The following is a 26,258-nucleotide window of genomic DNA, read 5'->3' on the forward strand; positions in this document are numbered from 1 at the left end:
TAGATTGCCACCTCTTGTTGTGTGTCGTCTGTGTTTCTGTGTTTCCGGCATTTCACATTGGAACACCTCATTCACCTTCCTTGTCTTCTCTCCGCCCTCCCTTTTAGGTAAGTTAAAGAGCTGCACCTGAGCCAGCCACTGATTGATTGATTGATTGATTGATTGATTGATTGATTGATTGATTGATTGATGCAGCACAACAGTCAAATAGTGGAGTGGAGTAGGGGAACAGCAAACAGCCAATAAAGCAGCCCGCCCGCTCGCCTGCCCGCCACAATGGACCTACCTGTGTACACTAGATGGATGTGATGGAATGTACTGTCGTCCCTACATTTCAAGAAGAAGTAAGAATTGCAGTTGCAACAAAGCCTTGCTTGCCTACAAAGAGAGCAGCAATTTGGATTTGTTACTATGTTACCTAGAAGAATAACAAACTGTGCAAGGATGGAGGTTTAGGAGCAAGGAGAAGTTGTCTGTAAAGTTGGTGGATGCCTATTTTCCATTTTGCAGTCCCTTGTCTCCCTCTTGTGGCCTCCTGGAGGCAACTAGCTGTGCAAAAAAAAGACAGCCTGGCGGCCGGCTGTTGCAGTGTTGCCCTCTCAGGCAACACTGAGTGACTGACTGAGCCTCACCGTCTTATATAAAGTTCAGACGGAACTTTGCACGTGTCATAGTGGAGCCCTCAGGATTCCAGAGCCAGCTTTCTGACATCATAATGGGGCCTCAGAGATAAAAGCCTGGGCCCAGGCAGTGTTGGTCAGTGCTGCTCAGCAGGCAGCACTGGACTGGACTGGATTACAGCTGATACAAGGTGTGAAGGAACAAGGGGTGGCTGTGGGCATGCACTTGCTGCCGCTGCCAGTGTTTATCTGCATGGCAGCAGGGCATTTGGGCGTTGCCAGGAAGGCGTTTTTATGTAGATTCCTCCTCTTTCAGCACTGCATTGTGGTGCAAGCAAAAGAAGCAAATCCTGTCTGGCTTCCTCTCCGGCCTTTATTCACCTCCCGTGTAGCTGTGAGTGTGTGAGCCTGCAGGGCCCCATGGAATTGCCTAGAAGTAGGCTGAATCGCTGCAAGGGCTGAACAGCAGTATCGGGCAGGCTCGGGCAACGCGCGGCCCGTTCGGGTTATCGCTTCTCGGCCTTTTGGCTAAGATCAAGTGTAGTATCTGTTCTTATCAGTTTAATATCTGATACGTCCCCTATCTGGGGACCATATATTAAATGGATTTTTAGAACAGGGAGATGGAAATAGAGCTTGCTCTGTCCACTCCACGCATTGACCTGGTATTGCAGTATTTCCAGGACCGGTGCACCCTTTCCTTATGTGTTGACTAAAAGCAGATTCCAAAAGTGTTTTTTGTCTTTGCTATTGTTTCTGTCTTTCTGAAGGGATCTCCCCTTTTAATCCCATTATTTCAACACCTGTTGGACAATGCATGAGTGATAATGAGCTCATTGATTAAATGCAATTAATGAATAGATTGCCACCTCTTGTTGTGTGTCGTCTGTGTTTCTGTGTTTCCGGCATTTCACATTGGAACACCTCATTCACCTTCCTTGTCTTCTCTCCGCCCTCCCTTTTAGGTAAGTTAAAGAGCTGCACCTGAGCCAGCCACTGATTGATTGATTGATTGATTGATTGATTGATTGATTGATTGATTGATTGATTGATTGATGCAGCACAACAGTCAAATAGTGGAGTGGAGTAGGGGAACAGCAAACAGCCAATAAAGCAGCCCGCCCGCTCGCCTGCCCGCCACAATGGACCTACCTGTGTACACTAGATGGATGTGATGGAATGTACTGTCGTCCCTACATTTCAAGAAGAAGTAAGAATTGCAGTTGCAACAAAGCCTTGCTTGCCTACAAAGAGAGCAGCAATTTGGATTTGTTACTATGTTACCTAGAAGAATAACAAACTGTGCAAGGATGGAGGTTGTAGGAGCAAGGAGAAGTTGTCTGTAAAGTTGGTGGATGCCTATTTTCCATTTTGCAGTCCCTTGTCTCCCTCTTGTGGCCTCCTGGAGGCAACTAGCTGTGCAAAAAAAAGACAGCCTGGCGGCCGGCTGTTGCAGTGTTGCCCTCTCAGGCAACACTGAGTGACTGACTGAGCCTCACCGTCTTATATAAAGTTCAGACGGAACTTTGCACGTGTCATAGTGGAGCCCTCAGGATTCCAGAGCCAGCTTTCTGACATCATAATGGGGCCTCAGAGATAAAAGCCTGGGCCCAGGCAGTGTTGGTCAGTGCTGCTCAGCAGGCAGCACTGGACTGGACTGGATTACAGCTGATACAAGGTGTGAAGGAACAAGGGGTGGCTGTGGGCATGCACTTGCTGCCGCTGCCAGTGTTTATCTGCATGGCAGCAGGGCATTTGGGCGTTGCCAGGAAGGCGTTTTTATGTAGATTCCTCCTCTTTCAGCACTGCATTGTGGTGCAAGCAAAAGAAGCAAATCCTGTCTGGCTTCCTCTCCGGCCTTTATTCACCTCCCGTGTAGCTGTGAGTGTGTGAGCCTGCAGGGCCCCATGGAATTGCCTAGAAGTAGGCTGAATCGCTGCAAGGGCTGAACAGCAGTATCGGGCAGGCTCGGGCAACGCGCGGCCCGTTCGGGTTATCGCTTCTCGGCCTTTTGGCTAAGATCAAGTGTAGTATCTGTTCTTATCAGTTTAATATCTGATACGTCCCCTATCTGGGGACCATATATTAAATGGATTTTTAGAACAGGGAGATGGAAATAGAGCTTGCTCTGTCCACTCCACGCATTGACCTGGTATTGCAGTATTTCCAGGACCGGTGCACCCTTTCCTTATGTGTTGACTAAAAGCAGATTCCAAAAGTGTTTTTTGTCTTTGCTATTGTTTCTGTCTTTCTGAAGGGATCTCCCCTTTTAATCCCATTATTTCAACACCTGTTGGACAATGCATGAGTGATAATGAGCTCATTGATTAAATGCAATTAATGAATAGATTGCCACCTCTTGTTGTGTGTCGTCTGTGTTTCTGTGTTTCCGGCATTTCACATTGGAACACCTCATTCACCTTCCTTGTCTTCTCTCCGCCCTCCCTTTTAGGTAAGTTAAAGAGCTGCACCTGAGCCAGCCACTGATTGATTGATTGATTGATTGATTGATTGATTGATTGATTGATTGATTGATTGATGCAGCACAACAGTCAAATAGTGGAGTGGAGTAGGGGAACAGCAAACAGCCAATAAAGCAGCCCGCCCGCTCGCCTGCCCGCCACAATGGACCGCCACAATGGACCTACCTGTGTACACTAGATGGATGTGATGGAATGTACTGTCGTCCCTACATTTCAAGAAGAAGTAAGAATTGCAGTTGCAACAAAGCCTTGCTTGCCTACAAAGAGAGCAGCAATTTGGATTTGTTACTATGTTACCTAGAAGAATAACAAACTGTGCAAGGATGGAGGTTGTAGGAGCAAGGAGAAGTTGTCTGTAAAGTTGGTGGATGCCTATTTTCCATTTTGCAGTCCCTTGTCTCCCTCTTGTGGCCTCCTGGAGGCAACTAGCTGTGCAAAAAAAAGACAGCCTGGCGGCCGGCTGTTGCAGTGTTGCCCTCTCAGGCAACACTGAGTGACTGACTGAGCCTCACCGTCTTATATAAAGTTCAGACGGAACTTTGCACGTGTCATAGTGGAGCCCTCAGGATTCCAGAGCCAGCTTTCTGACATCATAATGGGGCCTCAGAGATAAAAGCCTGGGCCCAGGCAGTGTTGGTCAGTGCTGCTCAGCAGGCAGCACTGGACTGGACTGGATTACAGCTGATACAAGGTGTGAAGGAACAAGGGGTGGCTGTGGGCATGCACTTGCTGCCGCTGCCAGTGTTTATCTGCATGGCAGCAGGGCATTTGGGCGTTGCCAGGAAGGCGTTTTTATGTAGATTCCTCCTCTTTCAGCACTGCATTGTGGTGCAAGCAAAAGAAGCAAATCCTGTCTGGCTTCCTCTCCGGCCTTTATTCACCTCCCGTGTAGCTGTGAGTGTGTGAGCCTGCAGGGCCCCATGGAATTGCCTAGAAGTAGGCTGAATCGCTGCAAGGGCTGAACAGCAGTATCGGGCAGGCTCGGGCAACGCGCGGCCCGTTCGGGTTATCGCTTCTCGGCCTTTTGGCTAAGATCAAGTGTAGTATCTGTTCTTATCAGTTTAATATCTGATACGTCCCCTATCTGGGGACCATATATTAAATGGATTTTTAGAACAGGGAGATGGAAATAGAGCTTGCTCTGTCCACTCCACGCATTGACCTGGTATTGCAGTATTTCCAGGACCGGTGCACCCTTTCCTTATGTGTTGACTAAAAGCAGATTCCAAAAGTGTTTTTTGTCTTTGCTATTGTTTCTGTCTTTCTGAAGGGATCTCCCCTTTTAATCCCATTATTTCAACACCTGTTGGACAATGCATGAGTGATAATGAGCTCATTGATTAAATGCAATTAATGAATAGATTGCCACCTCTTGTTGTGTGTCGTCTGTGTTTCTGTGTTTCCGGCATTTCACATTGGAACACCTCATTCACCTTCCTTGTCTTCTCTCCGCCCTCCCTTTTAGGTAAGTTAAAGAGCTGCACCTGAGCCAGCCACTGATTGATTGATTGATTGATTGATTGATTGATTGATTGATTGATTGATGCAGCACAACAGTCAAATAGTGGAGTGGAGTAGGGGAACAGCAAACAGCCAATAAAGCAGCCCGCCCGCTCGCCTGCCCGCCACAATGGACCTACCTGTGTACACTAGATGGATGTGATGGAATGTACTGTCGTCCCTACATTTCAAGAAGAAGTAAGAATTGCAGTTGCAACAAAGCCTTGCTTGCCTACAAAGAGAGCAGCAATTTGGATTTGTTACTATGTTACCTAGAAGAATAACAAACTGTGCAAGGATGGAGGTTGTAGGAGCAAGGAGAAGTTGTCTGTAAAGTTGGTGGATGCCTATTTTCCATTTTGCAGTCCCTTGTCTCCCTCTTGTGGCCTCCTGGAGGCAACTAGCTGTGCAAAAAAAAGACAGCCTGGCGGCCGGCTGTTGCAGTGTTGCCCTCTCAGGCAACACTGAGTGACTGACTGAGCCTCACCGTCTTATATAAAGTTCAGACGGAACTTTGCACGTGTCATAGTGGAGCCCTCAGGATTCCAGAGCCAGCTTTCTGACATCATAATGGGGCCTCAGAGATAAAAGCCTGGGCCCAGGCAGTGTTGGTCAGTGCTGCTCAGCAGGCAGCACTGGACTGGACTGGATTACAGCTGATACAAGGTGTGAAGGAACAAGGGGTGGCTGTGGGCATGCACTTGCTGCCGCTGCCAGTGTTTATCTGCATGGCAGCAGGGCATTTGGGCGTTGCCAGGAAGGCGTTTTTATGTAGATTCCTCCTCTTTCAGCACTGCATTGTGGTGCAAGCAAAAGAAGCAAATCCTGTCTGGCTTCCTCTCCGGCCTTTATTCACCTCCCGTGTAGCTGTGAGTGTGTGAGCCTGCAGGGCCCCATGGAATTGCCTAGAAGTAGGCTGAATCGCTGCAAGGGCTGAACAGCAGTATCGGGCAGGCTCGGGCAACGCGCGGCCCGTTCGGGTTATCGCTTCTCGGCCTTTTGGCTAAGATCAAGTGTAGTATCTGTTCTTATCAGTTTAATATCTGATACGTCCCCTATCTGGGGACCATATATTAAATGGATTTTTAGAACAGGGAGATGGAAATAGAGCTTGCTCTGTCCACTCCACGCATTGACCTGGTATTGCAGTATTTCCAGGACCGGTGCACCCTTTCCTTATGTGTTGACTAAAAGCAGATTCCAAAAGTGTTTTTTGTCTTTGCTATTGTTTCTGTCTTTCTGAAGGGATCTCCCCTTTTAATCCCATTATTTCAACACCTGTTGGACAATGCATGAGTGATAATGAGCTCATTGATTAAATGCAATTAATGAATAGATTGCCACCTCTTGTTGTGTGTCGTCTGTGTTTCTGTGTTTCCGGCATTTCACATTGGAACACCTCATTCACCTTCCTTGTCTTCTCTCCGCCCTCCCTTTTAGGTAAGTTAAAGAGCTGCACCTGAGCCAGCCACTGATTGATTGATTGATTGATTGATTGATTGATTGATTGATTGATTGATTGATTGATGCAGCACAACAGTCAAATAGTGGAGTGGAGTAGGGGAACAGCAAACAGCCAATAAAGCAGCCCGCCCGCTCGCCTGCCCGCCACAATGGACCTACCTGTGTACACTAGATGGATGTGATGGAATGTACTGTCGTCCCTACATTTCAAGAAGAAGTAAGAATTGCAGTTGCAACAAAGCCTTGCTTGCCTACAAAGAGAGCAGCAATTTGGATTTGTTACTATGTTACCTAGAAGAATAACAAACTGTGCAAGGATGGAGGTTGTAGGAGCAAGGAGAAGTTGTCTGTAAAGTTGGTGGATGCCTATTTTCCATTTTGCAGTCCCTTGTCTCCCTCTTGTGGCCTCCTGGAGGCAACTAGCTGTGCAAAAAAAAGACAGCCTGGCGGCCGGCTGTTGCAGTGTTGCCCTCTCAGGCAACACTGAGTGACTGACTGAGCCTCACCGTCTTATATAAAGTTCAGACGGAACTTTGCACGTGTCATAGTGGAGCCCTCAGGATTCCAGAGCCAGCTTTCTGACATCATAATGGGGCCTCAGAGATAAAAGCCTGGGCCCAGGCAGTGTTGGTCAGTGCTGCTCAGCAGGCAGCACTGGACTGGACTGGATTACAGCTGATACAAGGTGTGAAGGAACAAGGGGTGGCTGTGGGCATGCACTTGCTGCCGCTGCCAGTGTTTATCTGCATGGCAGCAGGGCATTTGGGCGTTGCCAGGAAGGCGTTTTTATGTAGATTCCTCCTCTTTCAGCACTGCATTGTGGTGCAAGCAAAAGAAGCAAATCCTGTCTGGCTTCCTCTCCGGCCTTTATTCACCTCCCGTGTAGCTGTGAGTGTGTGAGCCTGCAGGGCCCCATGGAATTGCCTAGAAGTAGGCTGAATCGCTGCAAGGGCTGAACAGCAGTATCGGGCAGGCTCGGGCAACGCGCGGCCCGTTCGGGTTATCGCTTCTCGGCCTTTTGGCTAAGATCAAGTGTAGTATCTGTTCTTATCAGTTTAATATCTGATACGTCCCCTATCTGGGGACCATATATTAAATGGATTTTTAGAACAGGGAGATGGAAATAGAGCTTGCTCTGTCCACTCCACGCATTGACCTGGTATTGCAGTATTTCCAGGACCGGTGCACCCTTTCCTTATGTGTTGACTAAAAGCAGATTCCAAAAGTGTTTTTTGTCTTTGCTATTGTTTCTGTCTTTCTGAAGGGATCTCCCCTTTTAATCCCATTATTTCAACACCTGTTGGACAATGCATGAGTGATAATGAGCTCATTGATTAAATGCAATTAATGAATAGATTGCCACCTCTTGTTGTGTGTCGTCTGTGTTTCTGTGTTTCCGGCATTTCACATTGGAACACCTCATTCACCTTCCTTGTCTTCTCTCCGCCCTCCCTTTTAGGTAAGTTAAAGAGCTGCACCTGAGCCAGCCACTGATTGATTGATTGATTGATTGATTGATTGATTGATTGATTGATTGATTGATTGATTGATTGATTGATTGATGCAGCACAACAGTCAAATAGTGGAGTGGAGTAGGGGAACAGCAAACAGCCAATAAAGCAGCCCGCCCGCTCGCCTGCCCGCCACAATGGACCTACCTGTGTACACTAGATGGATGTGATGGAATGTACTGTCGTCCCTACATTTCAAGAAGAAGTAAGAATTGCAGTTGCAACAAAGCCTTGCTTGCCTACAAAGAGAGCAGCAATTTGGATTTGTTACTATGTTACCTAGAAGAATAACAAACTGTGCAAGGATGGAGGTTGTAGGAGCAAGGAGAAGTTGTCTGTAAAGTTGGTGGATGCCTATTTTCCATTTTGCAGTCCCTTGTCTCCCTCTTGTGGCCTCCTGGAGGCAACTAGCTGTGCAAAAAAAAGACAGCCTGGCGGCCGGCTGTTGCAGTGTTGCCCTCTCAGGCAACACTGAGTGACTGACTGAGCCTCACCGTCTTATATAAAGTTCAGACGGAACTTTGCACGTGTCATAGTGGAGCCCTCAGGATTCCAGAGCCAGCTTTCTGACATCATAATGGGGCCTCAGAGATAAAAGCCTGGGCCCAGGCAGTGTTGGTCAGTGCTGCTCAGCAGGCAGCACTGGACTGGACTGGATTACAGCTGATACAAGGTGTGAAGGAACAAGGGGTGGCTGTGGGCATGCACTTGCTGCCGCTGCCAGTGTTTATCTGCATGGCAGCAGGGCATTTGGGCGTTGCCAGGAAGGCATTTTTATGTAGATTCCTCCTCTTTCAGCACTGCATTGTGGTGCAAGCAAAAGAAGCAAATCCTGTCTGGCTTCCTCTCCGGCCTTTATTCACCTCCCGTGTAGCTGTGAGTGTGTGAGCCTGCAGGGCCCCATGGAATTGCCTAGAAGTAGGCTGAATCGCTGCAAGGGCTGAACAGCAGTATCGGGCAGGCTCGGGCAACGCGCGGCCCGTTCGGGTTATCGCTTCTCGGCCTTTTGGCTAAGATCAAGTGTAGTATCTGTTCTTATCAGTTTAATATCTGATACGTCCCCTATCTGGGGACCATATATTAAATGGATTTTTAGAACAGGGAGATGGAAATAGAGCTTGCTCTGTCCACTCCACGCATTGACCTGGTATTGCAGTATTTCCAGGACCGGTGCACCCTTTCCTTATGTGTTGACTAAAAGCAGATTCCAAAAGTGTTTTTTGTCTTTGCTATTGTTTCTGTCTTTCTGAAGGGATCTCCCCTTTTAATCCCATTATTTCAACACCTGTTGGACAATGCATGAGTGATAATGAGCTCATTGATTAAATGCAATTAATGAATAGATTGCCACCTCTTGTTGTGTGTCGTCTGTGTTTCTGTGTTTCCGGCATTTCACATTGGAACACCTCATTCACCTTCCTTGTCTTCTCTCCGCCCTCCCTTTTAGGTAAGTTAAAGAGCTGCACCTGAGCCAGCCACTGATTGATTGATTGATTGATTGATTGATTGATTGATTGATTGATTGATTGATGCAGCACAACAGTCAAATAGTGGAGTGGAGTAGGGGAACAGCAAACAGCCAATAAAGCAGCCCGCCCGCTCGCCTGCCCGCCACAATGGACCTACCTGTGTACACTAGATGGATGTGATGGAATGTACTGTCGTCCCTACATTTCAAGAAGAAGTAAGAATTGCAGTTGCAACAAAGCCTTGCTTGCCTACAAAGAGAGCAGCAATTTGGATTTGTTACTATGTTACCTAGAAGAATAACAAACTGTGCAAGGATGGAGGTTGTAGGAGCAAGGAGAAGTTGTCTGTAAAGTTGGTGGATGCCTATTTTCCATTTTGCAGTCCCTTGTCTCCCTCTTGTGGCCTCCTGGAGGCAACTAGCTGTGCAAAAAAAAGACAGCCTGGCGGCCGGCTGTTGCAGTGTTGCCCTCTCAGGCAACACTGAGTGACTGACTGAGCCTCACCGTCTTATATAAAGTTCAGACGGAACTTTGCACGTGTCATAGTGGAGCCCTCAGGATTCCAGAGCCAGCTTTCTGACATCATAATGGGGCCTCAGAGATAAAAGCCTGGGCCCAGGCAGTGTTGGTCAGTGCTGCTCAGCAGGCAGCACTGGACTGGACTGGATTACAGCTGATACAAGGTGTGAAGGAACAAGGGGTGGCTGTGGGCATGCACTTGCTGCCGCTGCCAGTGTTTATCTGCATGGCAGCAGGGCATTTGGGCGTTGCCAGGAAGGCGTTTTTATGTAGATTCCTCCTCTTTCAGCACTGCATTGTGGTGCAAGCAAAAGAAGCAAATCCTGTCTGGCTTCCTCTCCGGCCTTTATTCACCTCCCGTGTAGCTGTGAGTGTGTGAGCCTGCAGGGCCCCATGGAATTGCCTAGAAGTAGGCTGAATCGCTGCAAGGGCTGAACAGCAGTATCGGGCAGGCTCGGGCAACGCGCGGCCCGTTCGGGTTATCGCTTCTCGGCCTTTTGGCTAAGATCAAGTGTAGTATCTGTTCTTATCAGTTTAATATCTGATACGTCCCCTATCTGGGGACCATATATTAAATGGATTTTTAGAACAGGGAGATGGAAATAGAGCTTGCTCTGTCCACTCCACGCATTGACCTGGTATTGCAGTATTTCCAGGACCGGTGCACCCTTTCCTTATGTGTTGACTAAAAGCAGATTCCAAAAGTGTTTTTTGTCTTTGCTATTGTTTCTGTCTTTCTGAAGGGATCTCCCCTTTTAATCCCATTATTTCAACACCTGTTGGACAATGCATGAGTGATAATGAGCTCATTGATTAAATGCAATTAATGAATAGATTGCCACCTCTTGTTGTGTGTCGTCTGTGTTTCTGTGTTTCCGGCATTTCACATTGGAACACCTCATTCACCTTCCTTGTCTTCTCTCCGCCCTCCCTTTTAGGTAAGTTAAAGAGCTGCACCTGAGCCAGCCACTGATTGATTGATTGATTGATTGATTGATTGATTGATTGATTGATTGATTGATTGATGCAGCACAACAGTCAAATAGTGGAGTGGAGTAGGGGAACAGCAAACAGCCAATAAAGCAGCCCGCCCGCTCGCCTGCCCGCCACAATGGACCTACCTGTGTACACTAGATGGATGTGATGGAATGTACTGTCGTCCCTACATTTCAAGAAGAAGTAAGAATTGCAGTTGCAACAAAGCCTTGCTTGCCTACAAAGAGAGCAGCAATTTGGATTTGTTACTATGTTACCTAGAAGAATAACAAACTGTGCAAGGATGGAGGTTGTAGGAGCAAGGAGAAGTTGTCTGTAAAGTTGGTGGATGCCTATTTTCCATTTTGCAGTCCCTTGTCTCCCTCTTGTGGCCTCCTGGAGGCAACTAGCTGTGCAAAAAAAAGACAGCCTGGCGGCCGGCTGTTGCAGTGTTGCCCTCTCAGGCAACACTGAGTGACTGACTGAGCCTCACCGTCTTATATAAAGTTCAGACAGAACTTTGCACGTGTCATAGTGGAGCCCTCAGGATTCCAGAGCCAGCTTTCTGACATCATAATGGGGCCTCAGAGATAAAAGCCTGGGCCCAGGCAGTGTTGGTCAGTGCTGCTCAGCAGGCAGCACTGGACTGGACTGGATTACAGCTGATACAAGGTGTGAAGGAACAAGGGGTGGCTGTGGGCATGCACTTGCTGCCGCTGCCAGTGTTTATCTGCATGGCAGCAGGGCATTTGGGCGTTGCCAGGAAGGTGTTTTTATGTAGATTCCTCCTCTTTCAGCACTGCATTGTGGTGCAAGCAAAAGAAGCAAATCCTGTCTGGCTTCCTCTCCGGCCTTTATTCACCTCCCGTGTAGCTGTGAGTGTGTGAGCCTGCAGGGCCCCATGGAATTGCCTAGAAGTAGGCTGAATCGCTGCAAGGGCTGAACAGCAGTATCGGGCAGGCTCGGGCAACGCGCGGCCCGTTCGGGTTATCGCTTCTCGGCCTTTTGGCTAAGATCAAGTGTAGTATCTGTTCTTATCAGTTTAATATCTGATACGTCCCCTATCTGGGGACCATATATTAAATGGATTTTTAGAACAGGGAGATGGAAATAGAGCTTGCTCTGTCCACTCCACGCATTGACCTGGTATTGCAGTATTTCCAGGACCGGTGCACCCTTTCCTTATGTGTTGACTAAAAGCAGATTCCAAAAGTGTTTTTTGTCTTTGCTATTGTTTCTGTCTTTCTGAAGGGATCTCCCCTTTTAATCCCATTATTTCAACACCTGTTGGACAATGCATGAGTGATAATGAGCTCATTGATTAAATGCAATTAATGAATAGATTGCCACCTCTTGTTGTGTGTCGTCTGTGTTTCTGTGTTTCCGGCATTTCACATTGGAACACCTCATTCACCTTCCTTGTCTTCTCTCCGCCCTCCCTTTTAGGTAAGTTAAAGAGCTGCACCTGAGCCAGCCACTGATTGATTGATTGATTGATTGATTGATTGATTGATTGATTGATGCAGCACAACAGTCAAATAGTGGAGTGGAGTAGGGGAACAGCAAACAGCCAATAAAGCAGCCCGCCCGCTCGCCTGCCCGCCACAATGGACCTACCTGTGTACACTAGATGGATGTGATGGAATGTACTGTCGTCCCTACATTTCAAGAAGAAGTAAGAATTGCAGTTGCAACAAAGCCTTGCTTGCCTACAAAGAGAGCAGCAATTTGGATTTGTTACTATGTTACCTAGAAGAATAACAAACTGTGCAAGGATGGAGGTTGTAGGAGCAAGGAGAAGTTGTCTGTAAAGTTGGTGGATGCCTATTTTCCATTTTGCAGTCCCTTGTCTCCCTCTTGTGGCCTCCTGGAGGCAACTAGCTGTGCAAAAAAAAGACAGCCTGGCGGCCGGCTGTTGCAGTGTTGCCCTCTCAGGCAACACTGAGTGACTGACTGAGCCTCACCGTCTTATATAAAGTTCAGACGGAACTTTGCACGTGTCATAGTGGAGCCCTCAGGATTCCAGAGCCAGCTTTCTGACATCATAATGGGGCCTCAGAGATAAAAGCCTGGGCCCAGGCAGTGTTGGTCAGTGCTGCTCAGCAGGCAGCACTGGACTGGACTGGATTACAGCTGATACAAGGTGTGAAGGAACAAGGGGTGGCTGTGGGCATGCACTTGCTGCCGCTGCCAGTGTTTATCTGCATGGCAGCAGGGCATTTGGGCGTTGCCAGGAAGGCGTTTTTATGTAGATTCCTCCTCTTTCAGCACTGCATTGTGGTGCAAGCAAAAGAAGCAAATCCTGTCTGGCTTCCTCTCCGGCCTTTATTCACCTCCCGTGTAGCTGTGAGTGTGTGAGCCTGCAGGGCCCCATGGAATTGCCTAGAAGTAGGCTGAATCGCTGCAAGGGCTGAACAGCAGTATCGGGCAGGCTCGGGCAACGCGCGGCCCGTTCGGGTTATCGCTTCTCGGCCTTTTGGCTAAGATCAAGTGTAGTATCTGTTCTTATCAGTTTAATATCTGATACGTCCCCTATCTGGGGACCATATATTAAATGGATTTTTAGAACAGGGAGATGGAAATAGAGCTTGCTCTGTCCACTCCACGCATTGACCTGGTATTGCAGTATTTCCAGGACCGGTGCACCCTTTCCTTATGTGTTGACTAAAAGCAGATTCCAAAAGTGTTTTTTGTCTTTGCTATTGTTTCTGTCTTTCTGAAGGGATCTCCCCTTTTAATCCCATTATTTCAACACCTGTTGGACAATGCATGAGTGATAATGAGCTCATTGATTAAATGCAATTAATGAATAGATTGCCACCTCTTGTTGTGTGTCGTCTGTGTTTCTGTGTTTCCGGCATTTCACATTGGAACACCTCATTCACCTTCCTTGTCTTCTCTCCGCCCTCCCTTTTAGGTAAGTTAAAGAGCTGCACCTGAGCCAGCCACTGATTGATTGATTGATTGATTGATTGATTGATTGATTGATTGATTGATTGATTGATGCAGCACAACAGTCAAATAGTGGAGTGGAGTAGGGGAACAGCAAACAGCCAATAAAGCAGCCCGCCCGCTCGCCTGCCCGCCACAATGGACCTACCTGTGTACACTAGATGGATGTGATGGAATGTACTGTCGTCCCTACATTTCAAGAAGAAGTAAGAATTGCAGTTGCAACAAAGCCTTGCTTGCCTACAAAGAGAGCAGCAATTTGGATTTGTTACTATGTTACCTAGAAGAATAACAAACTGTGCAAGGATGGAGGTTGTAGGAGCAAGGAGAAGTTGTCTGTAAAGTTGGTGGATGCCTATTTTCCATTTTGCAGTCCCTTGTCTCCCTCTTGTGGCCTCCTGGAGGCAACTAGCTGTGCAAAAAAAAGACAGCCTGGCGGCCGGCTGTTGCAGTGTTGCCCTCTCAGGCAACACTGAGTGACTGACTGAGCCTCACCGTCTTATATAAAGTTCAGACAGAACTTTGCACGTGTCATAGTGGAGCCCTCAGGATTCCAGAGCCAGCTTTCTGACATCATAATGGGGCCTCAGAGATAAAAGCCTGGGCCCAGGCAGTGTTGGTCAGTGCTGCTCAGCAGGCAGCACTGGACTGGACTGGATTACAGCTGATACAAGGTGTGAAGGAACAAGGGGTGGCTGTGGGCATGCACTTGCTGCCGCTGCCAGTGTTTATCTGCATGGCAGCAGGGCATTTGGGCGTTGCCAGGAAGGCGTTTTTATGTAGATTCCTCCTCTTTCAGCACTGCATTGTGGTGCAAGCAAAAGAAGCAAATCCTGTCTGGCTTCCTCTCCGGCCTTTATTCACCTCCCGTGTAGCTGTGAGTGTGTGAGCCTGCAGGGCCCCATGGAATTGCCTAGAAGTAGGCTGAATCGCTGCAAGGGCTGAACAGCAGTATCGGGCAGGCTCGGGCAACGCGCGGCCCGTTCGGGTTATCGCTTCTCGGCCTTTTGGCTAAGATCAAGTGTAGTATCTGTTCTTATCAGTTTAATATCTGATACGTCCCCTATCTGGGGACCATATATTAAATGGATTTTTAGAACAGGGAGATGGAAATAGAGCTTGTTCTGTCCACTCCACGCATTGACCTGGTATTGCAGTATTTCCAGGACCGGTGCACCCTTTCCTTATGTGTTGACTAAAAGCAGATTCCAAAAGTGTTTTTTGTCTTTGCTATTGTTTCTGTCTTTCTGAAGGGATCTCCCCTTTTAATCCCATTATTTCAACACCTGTTGGACAATGCATGAGTGATAATGAGCTCATTGATTAAATGCAATTAATGAATAGATTGCCACCTCTTGTTGTGTGTCGTCTGTGTTTCTGTGTTTCCGGCATTTCACATTGGAACACCTCATTCACCTTCCTTGTCTTCTCTCCGCCCTCCCTTTTAGGTAAGTTAAAGAGCTGCACCTGAGCCAGCCACTGATTGATTGATTGATTGATTGATTGATTGATTGATTGATTGATTGATGCAGCACAACAGTCAAATAGTGGAGTGGAGTAGGGGAACAGCAAACAGCCAATAAAGCAGCCCGCCCGCTCGCCTGCCCGCCACAATGGACCTACCTGTGTACACTAGATGGATGTGATGGAATGTACTGTCGTCCCTACATTTCAAGAAGAAGTAAGAATTGCAGTTGCAACAAAGCCTTGCTTGCCTACAAAGAGAGCAGCAATTTGGATTTGTTACTATGTTACCTAGAAGAATAACAAACTGTGCAAGGATGGAGGTTGTAGGAGCAAGGAGAAGTTGTCTGTAAAGTTGGTGGATGCCTATTTTCCATTTTGCAGTCCCTTGTCTCCCTCTTGTGGCCTCCTGGAGGCAACTAGCTGTGCAAAAAAAAGACAGCCTGGCGGCCGGCTGTTGCAGTGTTGCCCTCTCAGGCAACACTGAGTGACTGACTGAGCCTCACCGTCTTATATAAAGTTCAGACGGAACTTTGCACGTGTCATAGTGGAGCCCTCAGGATTCCAGAGCCAGCTTTCTGACATCATAATGGGGCCTCAGAGATAAAAGCCTGGGCCCAGGCAGTGTTGGTCAGTGCTGCTCAGCAGGCAGCACTGGACTGGACTGGATTACAGCTGATACAAGGTGTGAAGGAACAAGGGGTGGCTGTGGGCATGCACTTGCTGCCGCTGCCAGTGTTTATCTGCATGGCAGCAGGGCATTTGGGCGTTGCCAGGAAGGCGTTTTTATGTAGATTCCTCCTCTTTCAGCACTGCATTGTGGTGCAAGCAAAAGAAGCAAATCCTGTCTGGCTTCCTCTCCGGCCTTTATTCACCTCCCGTGTAGCTGTGAGTGTGTGAGCCTGCAGGGCCCCATGGAATTGCCTAGAAGTAGGCTGAATCGCTGCAAGGGCTGAACAGCAGTATCGGGCAGGCTTGGGCAACGCGCGGCCCGTTCGGGTTATCGCTTCTCGGCCTTTTGGCTAAGATCAAGTGTAGTATCTGTTCTTATCAGTTTAATATCTGATACGTCCCCTATCTGGGGACCATATATTAAATGGATTTTTAGAACAGGGAGATGGAAATAGAGCTTGCTCTGTCCACTCCACGCATTGACCTGGTATTGCAGTATTTCCAGGACCGGTGCACCCTTTCCTTATGTGTTGACTAAAAGCAGATTCCAAAAGTGTTTTTTGTCTTTGCTATTGTTTCTGTCTTTCTGAAGGGATCTCCCCTTTTAATCCCATTATTTCAACACCTGTTGGACAATGCATGAGTGATAATGAGCTCATTGATTAAATGCAATTAATGAATAGATTGCCACCTCTTGTTGTGTGTCGTCTGTGTTTCTGTGTTTCCGGCATTTCACATTGGAACACCTCATTCACCTTCCTTGTCTTCTCTCCGCCCTCCCTTTTAGGTAAGTTAAAGAGCTGCACCTGAGCCAGCCACTGATTGATTGATTGATTGATTGATTGATTGATTGATTGATTGATTGATTGATGCAGCACAACAGTCAAATAGTGGAGTGGAGTAGGGGAACAGCAAACAGCCAATAAAGCAGCCCGCCCGCTCGCCTGCCCGCCACAATGGACCTACCTGTGTACACTAGATGGATGTGATGGAATGTACTGTCGTCCCTACATTTCAAGAAGAAGTAAGAATTGCAGTTGCAACAAAGCCTTGCTTGCCTACAAAGAGAGCAGCAATTTGGATTTGTTACTATGTTACCTAGAAGAATAACAAACTGTGCAAGGATGGAGGTTGTAGGAGCAAGGAGAAGTTGTCTGTAAAGTTGGTGGATGCCTATTTTCCATTTTGCAGTCCCTTGTCTCCCTCTTGTGGCCTCCTGGAGGCAACTAGCTGTGCAAAAAAAAGACAGCCTGGCGGCCGGCTGTTGCAGTGTTGCCCTCTCAGGCAACACTGAGTGACTGACTGAGCCTCACCGTCTTATATAAAGTTCAGACGGAACTTTGCACGTGTCATAGTGGAGCCCTCAGGATTCCAGAGCCAGCTTTCTGACATCATAATGGGGCCTCAGAGATAAAAGCCTGGGCCCAGGCAGTGTTGGTCAGTGCTGCTCAGCAGGCAGCACTGGACTGGACTGGATTACAGCTGATACAAGGTGTGAAGGAACAAGGGGTGGCTGTGGGCATGCACTTGCTGCCGCTGCCAGTGTTTATCTGCATGGCAGCAGGGCATTTGGGCGTTGCCAGGAAGGCATTTTTATGTAGATTCCTCCTCTTTCAGCACTGCATTGTGGTGCAAGCAAAAGAAGCAAATCCTGTCTGGCTTCCTCTCCGGCCTTTATTCACCTCCCGTGTAGCTGTGAGTGTGTGAGCCTGCAGGGCCCCATGGAATTGCCTAGAAGTAGGCTGAATCGCTGCAAGGGCTGAACAGCAGTATCGGGCAGGCTCGGGCAACGCGCGGCCCGTTCGGGTTATCGCTTCTCGGCCTTTTGGCTAAGATCAAGTGTAGTATCTGTTCTTATCAGTTTAATATCTGATACGTCCCCTATCTGGGGACCATATATTAAATGGATTTTTAGAACAGGGAGATGGAAATAGAGCTTGCTCTGTCCACTCCACGCATTGACCTGGTATTGCAGTATTTCCAGGACCGGTGCACCCTTTCCTTATGTGTTGACTAAAAGCAGATTCCAAAAGTGTTTTTTGTCTTTGCTATTGTTTCTGTCTTTCTGAAGGGATCTCCCCTTTTAATCCCATTATTTCAACACCTGTTGGACAATGCATGAGTGATAATGAGCTCATTGATTAAATGCAATTAATGAATAGATTGCCACCTCTTGTTGTGTGTCGTCTGTGTTTCTGTGTTTCCGGCATTTCACATTGGAACACCTCATTCACCTTGCTTGTCTTCTCTCCGCCCTCCCTTTTAGGTAAGTTAAAGAGCTGCACCTGAGCCAGCCACTGATTGATTGATTGATTGATTGATTGATTGATTGATTGATTGATGCAGCACAACAGTCAAATAGTGGAGTGGAGTAGGGGAACAGCAAACAGCCAATAAAGCAGCCCGCCCGCTCGCCTGCCCGCCACAATGGACCTACCTGTGTACACTAGATGGATGTGATGGAATGTACTGTCGTCCCTACATTTCAAGAAGAAGTAAGAATTGCAGTTGCAACAAAGCCTTGCTTGCCTACAAAGAGAGCAGCAATTTGGATTTGTTACTATGTTACCTAGAAGAATAACAAACTGTGCAAGGATGGAGGTTGTAGGAGCAAGGAGAAGTTGTCTGTAAAGTTGGTGGATGCCTATTTTCGATTTTGCAGTCCCTTGTCTCCCTCTTGTGGCCTCCTGGAGGCAACTAGCTGTGCAAAAAAAAGACAGCCTGGCGGCCGGCTGTTGCAGTGTTGCCCTCTCAGGCAACACTGAGTGACTGACTGAGCCTCACCGTCTTATATAAAGTTCAGACAGAACTTTGCACGTGTCATAGTGGAGCCCTCAGGATTCCAGAGCCAGCTTTCTGACATCATAATGGGGCCTCAGAGATAAAAGCCTGGGCCCAGGCAGTGTTGGTCAGTGCTGCTCAGCAGGCAGCACTGGACTGGACTGGATTACAGCTGATACAAGGTGTGAAGGAACAAGGGGTGGCTGTGGGCATGCACTTGCTGCCGCTGCCAGTGTTTATCTGCATGGCAGCAGGGCATTTGGGCGTTGCCAGGAAGGCGTTTTTATGTAGATTCCTCCTCTTTCAGCACTGCATTGTGGTGCAAGCAAAAGAAGCAAATCCTGTCTGGCTTCCTCTCCGGCCTTTATTCACCTCCCGTGTAGCTGTGAGTGTGTGAGCCTGCAGGGCCCCATGGAATTGCCTAGAAGTAGGCTGAATCGCTGCAAGGGCTGAACAGCAGTATCGGGCAGGCTCGGGCAACGCGCGGCCCGTTCGGGTTATCGCTTCTCGGCCTTTTGGCTAAGATCAAGTGTAGTATCTGTTCTTATCAGTTTAATATCTGATACGTCCCCTATCTGGGGACCATATATTAAATGGATTTTTAGAACAGGGAGATGGAAATAGAGCTTGCTCTGTCCACTCCACGCATTGACCTGGTATTGCAGTATTTCCAGGACCGGTGCACCCTTTCCTTATGTGTTGACTAAAAGCAGATTCCAAAAGTGTTTTTTGTCTTTGCTATTGTTTCTGTCTTTCTGAAGGGATCTCCCCTTTTAATCCCATTATTTCAACACCTGTTGGACAATGCATGAGTGATAATGAGCTCATTGATTAAATGCAATTAATGAATAGATTGCCACCTCTTGTTGTGTGTCGTCTGTGTTTCTGTGTTTCCGGCATTTCACATTGGAACACCTCATTCACCTTCCTTGTCTTCTCTCCGCCCTCCCTTTTAGGTAAGTTAAAGAGCTGCACCTGAGCCAGCCACTGATTGATTGATTGATTGATTGATTGATTGATTGATTGATTGATTGATGCAGCACAACAGTCAAATAGTGGAGTGGAGTAGGGGAACAGCAAACAGCCAATAAAGCAGCCCGCCCGCTCGCCTGCCCGCCACAATGGACCTACCTGTGTACACTAGATGGATGTGATGGAATGTACTGTCGTCCCTACATTTCAAGAAGAAGTAAGAATTGCAGTTGCAACAAAGCCTTGCTTGCCTACAAAGAGAGCAGCAATTTGGATTTGTTACTATGTTACCTAGAAGAATAACAAACTGTGCAAGGATGGAGGTTGTAGGAGCAAGGAGAAGTTGTCTGTAAAGTTGGTGGATGCCTATTTTCCATTTTGCAGTCCCTTGTCTCCCTCTTGTGGCCTCCTGGAGGCAACTAGCTGTGCAAAAAAAAAGACAGCCTGGCGGCCGGCTGTTGCAGTGTTGCCCTCTCAGGCAACACTGAGTGACTGACTGAGCCTCACCGTCTTATATAAAGTTCAGACGGAACTTTGCACGTGTCATAGTGGAGCCCTCAGGATTCCAGAGCCAGCTTTCTGACATCATAATGGGGCCTCAGAGATAAAAGCCTGGGCCCAGGCAGTGTTGGTCAGTGCTGCTCAGCAGGCAGCACTGGACTGGACTGGATTACAGCTGATACAAGGTGTGAAGGAACAAGGGGTGGCTGTGGGCATGCACTTGCTGCCGCTGCCAGTGTTTATCTGCATGGCAGCAGGGCATTTGGGCGTTGCCAGGAAGGCGTTTTTATGTAGATTCCTCCTCTTCCAGCACTGCATTGTGGTGCAAGCAAAAGAAGCAAATCCTGTCTGGCTTCCTCTCCGGCCTTTATTCACCTCCCGTGTAGCTGTGAGTGTGTGAGCCTGCAGGGCCCCATGGAATTGCCTAGAAGTAGGCTGAATCGCTGCAAGGGCTGAACAGCAGTATCGGGCAGGCTCGGGCAACGCGCGGCCCGTTCGGGTTATCGCTTCTCGGCCTTTTGGCTAAGATCAAGTGTAGTATCTGTTCTTATCAGTTTAATATCTGATACGTCCCCTATCTGGGGACCATATATTAAATGGATTTTTAGAACAGGGAGATGGAAATAGAGCTTGCTCTGTCCACTCCACGCATTGACCTGGTATTGCAGTATTTCCAGGACCGGTGCACCCTTTCCTTATGTGTTGACTAAAAGCAGATTCCAAAAGTGTTTTTTGTCTTTGCTATTGTTTCTGTCTTTCTGAAGGGATCTCCCCTTTTAATCCCATTATTTCAACACCTGTTGGACAATGCATGAGTGATAATGAGCTCATTGATTAAATGCAATTAATGAATAGATTGCCACCTCTTGTTGTGTGTCGTCTGTGTTTCTGTGTTTCCGGCATTTCACATTGGAACACCTCATTCACCTTCCTTGTCTTCTCTCCGCCCTCCCTTTTAGGTAAGTTAAAGAGCTGCACCTGAGCCAGCCACTGATTGATTGATTGATTGATTGATTGATTGATTGATTGATTGATTGATTGATTGATTGATGCAGCACAACAGTCAAATAGTGGAGTGGAGTAGGGGAACAGCAAACAGCCAATAAAGCAGCCCGCCCGCTCGCCTGCCCGCCACAATGGACCTACCTGTGTACACTAGATGGATGTGATGGAATGTACTGTCGTCCCTACATTTCAAGAAGAAGTAAGAATTGCAGTTGCAACAAAGCCTTGCTTGCCTACAAAGAGAGCAGCAATTTGGATTTGTTACTATGTTACCTAGAAGAATAACAAACTGTGCAAGGATGGAGGTTGTAGGAGCAAGGAGAAGTTGTCTGTAAAGTTGGTGGATGCCTATTTTCCATTTTGCAGTCCCTTGTCTCCCTCTTGTGGCCTCCTGGAGGCAACTAGCTGTGCAAAAAAAAGACAGCCTGGCGGCCGGCTGTTGCAGTGTTGCCCTCTCAGGCAACACTGAGTGACTGACTGAGCCTCACCGTCTTATATAAAGTTCAGACGGAACTTTGCACGTGTCATAGTGGAGCCCTCAGGATTCCAGAGCCAGCTTTCTGACATCATAATGGGGCCTCAGAGATAAAAGCCTGGGCCCAGGCAGTGTTGGTCAGTGCTGCTCAGCAGGCAGCACTGGACTGGACTGGATTACAGCTGATACAAGGTGTGAAGGAACAAGGGGTGGCTGTGGGCATGCACTTGCTGCCGCTGCCAGTGTTTATCTGCATGGCAGCAGGGCATTTGGGCGTTGCCAGGAAGGCGTTTTTATGTAGATTCCTCCTCTTTCAGCACTGCATTGTGGTGCAAGCAAAAGAAGCAAATCCTGTCTGGCTTCCTCTCCGGCCTTTATTCACCTCCCGTGTAGCTGTGAGTGTGTGAGCCTGCAGGGCCCCATGGAATTGCCTAGAAGTAGGCTGAATCGCTGCAAGGGCTGAACAGCAGTATCGGGCAGGCTCGGGCAACGCGCGGCCCGTTCGGGTTATCGCTTCTCGGCCTTTTGGCTAAGATCAAGTGTAGTATCTGTTCTTATCAGTTTAATATCTGATACGTCCCCTATCTGGGGACCATATATTAAATGGATTTTTAGAACAGGGAGATGGAAATAGAGCTTGCTCTGTCCACTCCACGCATTGACCTGGTATTGCAGTATTTCCAGGACCGGTGCACCCTTTCCTTATGTGTTGACTAAAAGCAGATTCCAAAAGTGTTTTTTGTCTTTGCTATTGTTTCTGTCTTTCTGAAGGGATCTCCCCTTTTAATCCCATTATTTCAACACCTGTTGGACAATGCATGAGTGATAATGAGCTCATTGATTAAATGCAATTAATGAATAGATTGCCACCTCTTGTTGTGTGTCGTCTGTGTTTCTGTGTTTCCGGCATTTCACATTGGAACACCTCATTCACCTTCCTTGTCTTCTCTCCGCCCTCCCTTTTAGGTAAGTTAAAGAGCTGCACCTGAGCCAGCCACTGATTGATTGATTGATTGATTGATTGATTGATTGATTGATTGATTGATTGATTGATTGATTGATTGATGCAGCACAACAGTCAAATAGTGGAGTGGAGTAGGGGAACAGCAAACAGCCAATAAAGCAGCCCGCCCGCTCGCCTGCCCGCCACAATGGACCTACCTGTGTACACTAGATGGATGTGATGGAATGTACTGTCGTCCCTACATTTCAAGAAGAAGTAAGAATTGCAGTTGCAACAAAGCCTTGCTTGCCTACAAAGAGAGCAGCAATTTGGATTTGTTACTATGTTACCTAGAAGAATAACAAACTGTGCAAGGATGGAGGTTGTAGGAGCAAGGAGAAGTTGTCTGTAAAGTTGGTGGATGCCTATTTTCCATTTTGCAGTCCCTTGTCTCCCTCTTGTGGCCTCCTGGAGGCAACTAGCTGTGCAAAAAAAAGACAGCCTGGCGGCCGGCTGTTGCAGTGTTGCCCTCTCAGGCAACACTGAGTGACTGACTGAGCCTCACCGTCTTATATAAAGTTCAGACGGAACTTTGCACGTGTCATAGTGGAGCCCTCAGGATTCCAGAGCCAGCTTTCTGACATCATAATGGGGCCTCAGAGATAAAAGCCTGGGCCCAGGCAGTGTTGGTCAGTGCTGCTCAGCAGGCAGCACTGGACTGGACTGGATTACAGCTGATACAAGGTGTGAAGGAACAAGGGGTGGCTGTGGGCATGCACTTGCTGCCGCTGCCAGTGTTTATCTGCATGGCAGCAGGGCATTTGGGCGTTGCCAGGAAGGCGTTTTTATGTAGATTCCTCCTCTTTCAGCACTGCATTGTGGTGCAAGCAAAAGAAGCAAATCCTGTCTGGCTTCCTCTCCGGCCTTTATTCACCTCCCGTGTAGCTGTGAGTGTGTGAGCCTGCAGGGCCCCATGGAATTGCCTAGAAGTAGGCTGAATCGCTGCAAGGGCTGAACAGCAGTATCGGGCAGGCTCGGGCAACGCGCGGCCCGTTCGGGTTATCGCTTCTCGGCCTTTTGGCTAAGATCAAGTGTAGTATCTGTTCTTATCAGTTTAATATCTGATACGTCCCCTATCTGGGGACCATATATTAAATGGATTTTTAGAACAGGGAGATGGAAATAGAGCTTGCTCTGTCCACTCCACGCATTGACCTGGTATTGCAGTATTTCCAGGACCGGTGCACCCTTTCCTTATGTGTTGACTAAAAGCAGATTCCAAAAGTGTTTTTTGTCTTTGCTATTGTTTCTGTCTTTCTGAAGGGATCTCCCCTTTTAATCCCATTATTTCAACACCTGTTGGACAATGCATGAGTGATAATGAGCTCATTGATTAAATGCAATTAATGAATAGATTGCCACCTCTTGTTGTGTGTCGTCTGTGTTTCTGTGTTTCCGGCATTTCACATTGGAACACCTCATTCACCTTCCTTGTCTTCTCTCCGCCCTCCCTTTTAGGTAAGTTAAAGAGCTGCACCTGAGCCAGCCACTGATTGATTGATTGATTGATTGATTGATTGATTGATTGATTGATTGATTGATTCAGCACAACAGTCAAATAGTGGAGTGGAGTAGGGGAACAGCAAACAGCCAATAAAGCAGCCCGCCCGCTCGCCTGCCCGCCACAATGGACCTACCTGTGTACACTAGATGGATGTGATGGAATGTACTGTCGTCCCTACATTTCAAGAAGAAGTAAGAATTGCAGTTGCAACAAAGCCTTGCTTGCCTACAAAGAGAGCAGCAATTTGGATTTGTTACTATGTTACCTAGAAGAATAACAAACTGTGCAAGGATGGAGGTTGTAGGAGCAAGGAGAAGTTGTCTGTAAAGTTGGTGGATGCCTATTTTCCATTTTGCAGTCCCTTGTCTCCCTCTTGTGGCCTCCTGGAGGCAACTAGCTGTGCAAAAAAAAGACAGCCTGGCGGCCGGCTGTTGCAGTGTTGCCCTCTCAGGCAACACTGAGTGACTGACTGAGCCTCACCGTCTTATATAAAGTTCAGACGGAACTTTGCACGTGTCATAGTGGAGCCCTCAGGATTCCAGAGCCAGCTTTCTGACATCATAATGGGGCCTCAGAGATAAAAGCCTGGGCCCAGGCAGTGTTGGTCAGTGCTGCTCAGCAGGCAGCACTGGACTGGACTGGATTACAGCTGATACAAGGTGTGAAGGAACAAGGGGTGGCTGTGGGCATGCACTTGCTGCCGCTGCCAGTGTTTATCTGCATGGCAGCAGGGCATTTGGGCGTTGCCAGGAAGGCGTTTTTATGTAGATTCCTCCTCTTTCAGCACTGCATTGTGGTGCAAGCAAAAGAAGCAATTCCTGTCTGGCTTCCTCTCCGGCCTTTATTCACCTCCCGTGTAGCTGTGAGTGTGTGAGCCTGCAGGGCCCCATGGAATTGCCTAGAAGTAGGCTGAATCGCTGCAAGGGCTGAACAGCAGTATCGGGCAGGCTCGGGCAACGCGCGGCCCGTTCGGGTTATCGCTTCTCGGCCTTTTGGCTAAGATCAAGTGTAGTATCTGTTCTTATCAGTTTAATATCTGATACGTCCCCTATCTGGGGACCATATATTAAATGGATTTTTAGAACAGGGAGATGGAAATAGAGCTTGCTCTGTCCACTCCACGCATTGACCTGGTATTGCAGTATTTCCAGGACCGGTGCACCCTTTCCTTATGTGTTGACTAAAAGCAGATTCCAAAAGTGTTTTTTGTCTTTGCTATTGTTTCTGTCTTTCTGAAGGGATCTCCCCTTTTAATCCCATTATTTCAACACCTGTTGGACAATGCATGAGTGATAATGAGCTCATTGATTAAATGCAATTAATGAATAGATTGCCACCTCTTGTTGTGTGTCGTCTGTGTTTCTGTGTTTCCGGCATTTCACATTGGAACACCTCATTCACCTTCCTTGTCTTCTCTCCGCCCTCCCTTTTAGGTAAGTTAAAGAGCTGCACCTGAGCCAGCCACTGATTGATTGATTGATTGATTGATTGATTGATTGATTGATTGATTGATTGATTCAGCACAACAGTCAAATAGTGGAGTGGAGTAGGGGAACAGCAAACAGCCAATAAAGCAGCCCGCCCGCTCGCCTGCCCGCCACAATGGACCTACCTGTGTACACTAGATGGATGTGATGGAATGTACTGTCGTCCCTACATTTCAAGAAGAAGTAAGAATTGCAGTTGCAACAAAGCCTTGCTTGCCTACAAAGAGAGCAGCAATTTGGATTTGTTACTATGTTACCTAGAAGAATAACAAACTGTGCAAGGATGGAGGTTGTAGGAGCAAGGAGAAGTTGTCTGTAAAGTTGGTGGATGCCTATTTTCCATTTTGCAGTCCCTTGTCTCCCTCTTGTGGCCTCCTGGAGGCAACTAGCTGTGCAAAAAAAAGACAGCCTGGCGGCCGGCTGTTGCAGTGTTGCCCTCTCAGGCAACACTGAGTGACTGACTGAGCCTCACCGTCTTATATAAAGTTCAGACGGAACTTTGCACGTGTCATAGTGGAGCCCTCAGGATTCCAGAGCCAGCTTTCTGACATCATAATGGGGCCTCAGAGATAAAAGCCTGGGCCCAGGCAGTGTTGGTCAGTGCTGCTCAGCAGGCAGCACTGGACTGGACTGGATTACAGCTGATACAAGGTGTGAAGGAACAAGGGGTGGCTGTGGGCATGCACTTGCTGCCGCTGCCAGTGTTTATCTGCATGGCAGCAGGGCATTTGGGCGTTGCCAGGAAGGCGTTTTTATGTAGATTCCTCCTCTTTCAGCACTGCATTGTGGTGCAAGCAAAAGAAGCAAATCCTGTCTGGCTTCCTCTCCGGCCTTTATTCACCTCCCGTGTAGCTGTGAGTGTGTGAGCCTGCAGGGCCCCATGGAATTGCCTAGAAGTAGG

General features: G+C 47.8%; 17 non-coding genes across 17 annotated transcripts; all 17 read left to right on the plus strand.

The window, feature by feature from the left end:
- Nucleotides 1–1,128: 1,128 nt before the first annotated feature.
- Nucleotides 1,129–1,319, plus strand: LOC142715763 (U2 spliceosomal RNA). Its single transcript, XR_012871100.1, has one exon. It is a non-coding gene; the product is annotated as a U2 spliceosomal RNA (small nuclear RNA).
- Nucleotides 1,320–2,615: 1,296 nt separating this feature from the next.
- On the plus strand, nucleotides 2,616–2,806 carry LOC142715777 (U2 spliceosomal RNA). The gene has a single exon (XR_012871113.1). It is a non-coding gene; the product is annotated as a U2 spliceosomal RNA (small nuclear RNA).
- Nucleotides 2,807–4,111: 1,305 nt separating this feature from the next.
- LOC142715789 (U2 spliceosomal RNA) lies at nucleotides 4,112–4,302 on the plus strand. Its single transcript, XR_012871121.1, has one exon. It is a non-coding gene; the product is annotated as a U2 spliceosomal RNA (small nuclear RNA).
- A 1,284-nt stretch (nucleotides 4,303–5,586) lies between these two features.
- On the plus strand, nucleotides 5,587–5,777 carry LOC142715790 (U2 spliceosomal RNA). Its single transcript, XR_012871122.1, has one exon. It is a non-coding gene; the product is annotated as a U2 spliceosomal RNA (small nuclear RNA).
- Nucleotides 5,778–7,069: 1,292 nt separating this feature from the next.
- LOC142715791 (U2 spliceosomal RNA) lies at nucleotides 7,070–7,260 on the plus strand. The gene has a single exon (XR_012871123.1). It is a non-coding gene; the product is annotated as a U2 spliceosomal RNA (small nuclear RNA).
- A 1,308-nt stretch (nucleotides 7,261–8,568) lies between these two features.
- On the plus strand, nucleotides 8,569–8,759 carry LOC142715792 (U2 spliceosomal RNA). The gene has a single exon (XR_012871124.1). It is a non-coding gene; the product is annotated as a U2 spliceosomal RNA (small nuclear RNA).
- Nucleotides 8,760–10,047: 1,288 nt separating this feature from the next.
- On the plus strand, nucleotides 10,048–10,238 carry LOC142715793 (U2 spliceosomal RNA). Its single transcript, XR_012871125.1, has one exon. It is a non-coding gene; the product is annotated as a U2 spliceosomal RNA (small nuclear RNA).
- A 1,292-nt stretch (nucleotides 10,239–11,530) lies between these two features.
- Nucleotides 11,531–11,721, plus strand: LOC142715794 (U2 spliceosomal RNA). The gene has a single exon (XR_012871126.1). It is a non-coding gene; the product is annotated as a U2 spliceosomal RNA (small nuclear RNA).
- Nucleotides 11,722–13,001: 1,280 nt separating this feature from the next.
- Nucleotides 13,002–13,192, plus strand: LOC142715795 (U2 spliceosomal RNA). The gene has a single exon (XR_012871127.1). It is a non-coding gene; the product is annotated as a U2 spliceosomal RNA (small nuclear RNA).
- A 1,292-nt stretch (nucleotides 13,193–14,484) lies between these two features.
- Nucleotides 14,485–14,675, plus strand: LOC142715780 (U2 spliceosomal RNA). The gene has a single exon (XR_012871116.1). It is a non-coding gene; the product is annotated as a U2 spliceosomal RNA (small nuclear RNA).
- Nucleotides 14,676–15,959: 1,284 nt separating this feature from the next.
- LOC142715796 (U2 spliceosomal RNA) lies at nucleotides 15,960–16,150 on the plus strand. Its single transcript, XR_012871128.1, has one exon. It is a non-coding gene; the product is annotated as a U2 spliceosomal RNA (small nuclear RNA).
- A 1,288-nt stretch (nucleotides 16,151–17,438) lies between these two features.
- Nucleotides 17,439–17,629, plus strand: LOC142715797 (U2 spliceosomal RNA). Its single transcript, XR_012871129.1, has one exon. It is a non-coding gene; the product is annotated as a U2 spliceosomal RNA (small nuclear RNA).
- A 1,280-nt stretch (nucleotides 17,630–18,909) lies between these two features.
- Nucleotides 18,910–19,100, plus strand: LOC142715800 (U2 spliceosomal RNA). Its single transcript, XR_012871131.1, has one exon. It is a non-coding gene; the product is annotated as a U2 spliceosomal RNA (small nuclear RNA).
- Nucleotides 19,101–20,385: 1,285 nt separating this feature from the next.
- On the plus strand, nucleotides 20,386–20,576 carry LOC142715801 (U2 spliceosomal RNA). The gene has a single exon (XR_012871132.1). It is a non-coding gene; the product is annotated as a U2 spliceosomal RNA (small nuclear RNA).
- Nucleotides 20,577–21,872: 1,296 nt separating this feature from the next.
- Nucleotides 21,873–22,063, plus strand: LOC142715802 (U2 spliceosomal RNA). The gene has a single exon (XR_012871133.1). It is a non-coding gene; the product is annotated as a U2 spliceosomal RNA (small nuclear RNA).
- A 1,304-nt stretch (nucleotides 22,064–23,367) lies between these two features.
- LOC142715803 (U2 spliceosomal RNA) lies at nucleotides 23,368–23,558 on the plus strand. Its single transcript, XR_012871134.1, has one exon. It is a non-coding gene; the product is annotated as a U2 spliceosomal RNA (small nuclear RNA).
- Nucleotides 23,559–24,846: 1,288 nt separating this feature from the next.
- Nucleotides 24,847–25,037, plus strand: LOC142715804 (U2 spliceosomal RNA). The gene has a single exon (XR_012871135.1). It is a non-coding gene; the product is annotated as a U2 spliceosomal RNA (small nuclear RNA).
- Nucleotides 25,038–26,258: the final 1,221 nt, after the last annotated feature.

This window comes from Rhinoderma darwinii, unplaced genomic scaffold, assembly GCF_050947455.1.
Source record: "Rhinoderma darwinii isolate aRhiDar2 unplaced genomic scaffold, aRhiDar2.hap1 Scaffold_445, whole genome shotgun sequence".
In the NCBI taxonomy this organism is placed as follows: Eukaryota; Metazoa; Chordata; class Amphibia; order Anura; family Rhinodermatidae; genus Rhinoderma; species Rhinoderma darwinii.